Below are 5777 nucleotides of genomic sequence, written 5' to 3'. Positions count from 1 at the left end.
ATGTGAACCACACTGCCTCTACTTTTTAGATTACATTCCCCAGTAGGATTTAACTATTCTCCAGGAAGGAATTCTACCTGTTTGGTCTAAGCATGAAAAAGCCAGGCTTGATTTGCCACAAATATACTCCTGTAATGAAATAATGTAGAAATATGTATTTTTAAACACTTTTTTCAATTCAAAAGACAAGTTTCTATCAAATATACTTTGTGCTGAGAAGTTTGCAAGTCAGGTTCACTGCAAGAGATGATAGAAAAAAGTTTCAAATCTTCCAAATTTTTTTTTGTAACTATGCCTTTGACCATTGCCAATTTACGGAATACTTGAATTAAGATGAACAGAGGCTGGGCATTTGGTTTATTTTAATATGTCCTGTGACTAGTTCTTGGAAACCAACTGATATTTACATAGCTATTTCCTCAGATCAAGGGCTTTATACTTTGTTACTCATGTAGCAGAATGCTGAAACATGCTGAATTGTAATCTGTGAGGAGACAAACAAGGGCATTGTAGGCTGTTCAAGGAAGAGTAGGAATTCAGTTTTAAAATGCACGGAGTTCCTGGGAATGTGAGACCACACTCATTTAACATTGCTGAATGGTCCCAAGTTAAATGGAACCCCTCATTTTTAAAAGCTGCAGAGTTGTTTGCTAGAAATAAAATAAGTATTTAAGATGAAATTTTTGAGAATTTGCTGACTGTAAGTCATCTTTTTTTTCTTTCTCTTCTAAATTATGTTAATGTAACACAATAATAAAAAAAAATACCTCAGGGTGTTTTTCAAAATTTACTTGGTAGGAATATTGTGGAAATAACAGGCATTTCCTGTAATGTATGGCGTTGACCAAGTTTCTATGTAGTGTACTAAATTTAGAAGAGCCACGAAGTTTATATATTCCTAAACCAGAGATGTCCGTCAAAAGGTGAATGGATAAAGAAGTTATGGTGTGTCTCTGTCATGGAATACTACTTGTCAATGAAAAGGATTCAATAAATTGAATAACACGGATGCATCTCAACAGCAATAGTGTGCTGAGAGGACAAACATAGAAGAGTGTACATTGTATGATTTCATTCATGTAAGTTTCTAGAATGTGGCAAAGCTAACCAACCGATACAGAAAGCAGATCTGTGTTTGCCTCACCAGGGATGAGGGATGGATCGTGACGAAAGAAAACTTTTCTGGGTGATGTAAATGTTCTGATCTTGATTATATTGGTAGTTACACAGGTGTATAAATGTGTCAAAACACATGGAACTGTATATTCAAAATTGATGTGGTTTATTCAATATAAATTATACCTACAATTTGCTTTAAATAAAACAAAACAGTTTACATGTGTAGAATTCTGATCACGTGGCCCACCACAGAAATATTTGGACGCCTCTGTAAGCCACTAAAGCGAGCCTATGGACTCATGGAAAATTTCACCTCCTTAAGTACTAAGTGTTTGCAGCCTGCAATTCAACCAGAGCTTAAAGTGGAGGTTACCTCGGAAAAAAGTCAAAGGACATCTATCCAGCACCTTCTCAGATCTGCAGAAGATGCTTTCAATACATGTGTGTATATATATATATATATATAGTAGTGTTTGAGAATTCCTGTTACAGAAGAGATTTTCTGTTGTCAGGAAACTTCAAGATAAGCCAGATGGTGGGAATATCTTATATTCAAGAGGTCTAAGTGTGGTAAAACGATTCCACCCAAGACAAGGGCAGGAACTTGTGGATTTCATAGGAAGGAATTTGGAAACTTAGACCCAATAGGCCAAGCGGTTGGAATCAGTTGATGGGGGAAGTTTATGGGATTCGTGATGGGACCTGGCCACATAACCTTCTAAGTCTACAATAAAATCTGTAAAAGTTTATAGCAGAGTTGGTGGCTTGGCTCAGGGTGACCCAGAGACATCTTGCGACGCTCCAGGGTTTGCCTGTGGTAAATGCCAGTGTCTGCATCCTTCCTACATAAATTGGAAGCACTTATTAGACTTTCTGGTTTATATGACACTATTTTTATAAGGTATGTGTAACAAATTTTTGAAAATTATCTCAACGTAAGAGATGAGAAACATAAGGCATCTTAGGGTCAGAGCTGGGAAGGAAGGTAACATAAAGGCTGGCTTTCAGTCTGTTGAAATTCACATATGCAAACTATGACTTTACTTTTGTTATTGTGGATTGTGGGTAAATTCCAAAACATCAAATATTTGTGTAAATATGTATTCTGAAGCCAAAATTTGTGTGAAACTGTGTTTTGGAATAATTTATTATGTGACATTTCTACATGAGGTGGTTAAAATTTCAAGGATAAATTTAAGCAAAAATTTCAAGTGTTACTGCTAAAAGTTTATTATGTAAATATTAGATTACCTGTTAAGAAGTTTTTAAACTAACAGTATTTTGATTTTTTACTATAATTCTCTTAAGAGTTCTCTACAGTTAAACTTTTAAATGCTTCCTTTCTGCATTTAGGGGATAATTGAGACCAATACTTGGGGCCAAGAATGACCAGAAAGAAAATCAGCTTTCCTTAGAAGGATGGAAATCTTTCTACTACCCATTAAATATAAGCATTGCCTTCCTTGCAAACACACAATTACCGTGCTGTTAGGCAACGAAAAGATTAATTCTGGTCTTTTTTTCCTTCTTTTTCTTCTTTTTTTCTCAGTTTAGTGTTTGTGAAAACATTGAAGAACTATACTACCTTTTTTCCCCTGAAAGGATAAATAACTTTAATTAGCCTATAGAAATTGGCCTAGTTGTTTTTGTTTTTGTCGTATAGGTTAGACTCTGTCAATTGTTGAATGACTTTTAGAACAAGATTTCTAATCTTCAGGTTGAAACCTGTTGGCGGGTCATAAAATCAACTTAGTAGGTTGTTATCAGCATGTTTTACNTTTCTAATCTTCAGGTTGAAACCTGTTGGCGGGTCATAAAATCAACTTAGTAGGTTGTTATCAGCATGTTTTGTTTTAAAAGTGAAATGATAGAAAATATCAAGAGTTCATCACACATAGTATTGTTTTGGGAAACATTTTTCAGCTATACATGCACATACTTCTGTCTGTGTGTGTGTGTGTGAGTGTGAGTACTGGGTTGTAGGTTAAAAACTATTTCTTACTGTGGGATGGAAAGGCAACAATATTCCTAAATAGTTCATACAAGTCTTCTAGAAGGTCACCTAGAAGTTTGTAGTGACTGACCTAACTGGGCATCCCTCCTATGAAAAAATAGGTAGCAACTTATTGTTGAACTGAGCACTAATATTCACGAATTTTGTTACAATGGTGTTGAATAAGAATATTAGGTTCACAGATGGCTCTCTTACATCTTTTTCTGAAGTCATTGCCCACTTTTTTATTCCTTGCTTACACAACATTTCTTAAAACACTGTATTGGTGTATTTTCAGGATATTTCAGAAATTAAAATATCATTGAACTTCTGTCATTCACATTTTGATGAAATATAAATATTCCATCATTTCTTTCTTATTTTTTATTCCCTTTGCCTGCAACACTCTGCTTCCAATTGGCCATACAGACAAGTACTTTGTATAATTCAGATATCATTTCCAATATGTCCCCTAGAGAAGGGTTTTCTGAACCACCAAATCTAAAAGATATCCCTTCAGTGTGTAACAAAAATATTTTTTTCTTTTTAGTAACATAATCACTTCTCTAAGTTATCTTGTTTAGTAATATATTGGTTTTCTTTATTTTTCTGACTATTAAATCTGAAATCCACCCATGATTCTCTCCAGAATGTAAGCACCACAAAAGCAAGGTCCTTGCCTGTCTGTCCACTGCTTGCCATAAAAAAGTGCCTGTCTGACACAGTCATTCCTGAGTAAATAGTTGTTGGCTATATGACTGATTTAATTTCAGAAATGATGATAAAATTTGCTTATTGCTTTATAAAAACTTTCTAAAAGTGAAAACGAGGATAGCTACAGTGATATAACATTTATAATGACATCTTCTTGACCCAGCTTTGCCCTCATTAGGCCTTATCTATTTATTTTATGTTTACTCTGAGTGGGAGTGTTCAGATTCCAAACCTTGAATCACTTAGGAAATAATCAAGGGGGAAAGAAAAGCTTATTAACAGCCCTGACCAGCAATGACATTTAAAACTGGATTCAACTATAACTATCATGGAGGCAATTAGAATACTTGGAGTTTGTAACTAAGGTGGGTGCTTTACTGTATCACTATTGCTGTTTTAGGGTCAATATGAGCCCTTGGCGTATTAAAACCTATTAATACACGACCGAAAGATTTTTTTTTTTTTGGTAAGCAAATTAATAGAAGTAGATGATTACTATCTCTATTATAGGCTGGGAAAACAATATATCTGCTTAAGTACACTTTTTGAATGGAAACCAGCTAAATATAAAGTATGCTGAAAAGAATTAAGACAAAGTCCTTGAGTTAAGAAGGAGCTGGTCCTATGTTAAAGGTTAAATACTTCAAAAATAACACTATTTGGGGAAAATTTTGCTTCTATGGGTAATTAAATTTAGTCTTAAAGATTTAGAAATATATAACATTTAATAAGTTAGATGCATTTTTAGTAAAAGTGTGATATTGATACACTTTGTCTACAATGTAGCTTTCTTAAGTAAGATATTATTGTGGTTGTAGAGCTGCTATTCGAAATAGGCTGCGGTTATTTGGCAGAAAGATCCTATAAGTATGTTACATCCATTTTAATACCAAGGAGCAATTAATAACTTTCAAGTTGAAATTCAGTTTATTTATATATATTCTTCTCCAGATTTTCATTAAATGCTACCCCTGTTTGTTATGTTTTAACAGATGTATGAAACACCAAAGAGGAAATAAGTCAAATCAAGTTGTTTATTATTTGATCTTAAAAAATGATCAAGAGGAGCAAATGTCCAATGTTTAAATTGGAGGACCTAAAATAAATATTTCAGAAAGACTCCTCTCTTCTGTTGATTGCTAAAATCCACCACAGAATGTCACTTCCTCACTACTTAATTCACTGTTAAGAAATAATTTCTTGAAACCAATTGCTTTGTCTGACAAAGATGCAAGGTCCACTGAAATAAACATTGTATATGTATATATATATATATATGATACATCATATATATACGATATATGTATATATCATATATATGCAATACAATATTGTATATATCGTATACAATACATCAATTTGGCAGTACATATACTGAAATTGGAAGGATATAGAGAAGATCAGCATGACTCCTTACAAGGATGACACACAAATTTGTGACATGTTCCATCTTTTTAGTATAAATGAAAGTTAAGAGAGTGAATTCTAAGAGTTCTCATCATAAGGAAAATATTTTCTTTGTAACTACTGAGATAGTGGATGTTAACTAAACTTGTGGTAATTATTTCATGATTCAGGTAAATCAAATTATTACGCTGTATGTGTTAAACATATGCAGTGCTGTATGTCAATTACGTCTCAATAAAACTGGAAAAAGAGATTGATTATGCCACAAAAGCACAAACTGAAAGGTAAAAATACTAATAGCAACAAAATACCGTTCATCTATTTTATTGAATACTGAGTTAGTACCTAGTTCTGAACCAGCTACTTTCTCACAAAAACTCTAGGAAGTACTTATACCGGTTATACTTCTTCCCAGTTTACAGACATAGAAAGTGATAATGTTTTCTTAATTGAACCCCATAAACACTTACACTAGAAAATATCAGTGAAAGAACTTTTTTCCCAAGACATGACTGATGGATACAATGTTTTGGGAGGATAATAT

General features: G+C 33.4%; 1 non-coding gene across 1 annotated transcript; it reads left to right on the top strand.

Moving 5' to 3' along the window:
• The first annotated feature begins 5175 nt into the window (after positions 1 to 5175).
• On the top strand, positions 5176 to 5282 carry LOC117803935. Its single transcript, XR_004628050.1, has one exon. It is a non-coding gene; the product is annotated as a U6 spliceosomal RNA (small nuclear RNA).
• The last annotated feature ends 495 nt before the right edge of the window (positions 5283 to 5777 follow it).

This window comes from Ailuropoda melanoleuca, chromosome 9 (genome assembly GCF_002007445.2).
Source record: "Ailuropoda melanoleuca isolate Jingjing chromosome 9, ASM200744v2, whole genome shotgun sequence".
Lineage (NCBI taxonomy): Eukaryota > Metazoa > Chordata > Mammalia > Carnivora > Ursidae > Ailuropoda > Ailuropoda melanoleuca.
The sequence above is the reverse complement of the archived record's forward strand: the minus strand, read 5'-3'. Positions and strand labels throughout refer to the sequence as shown.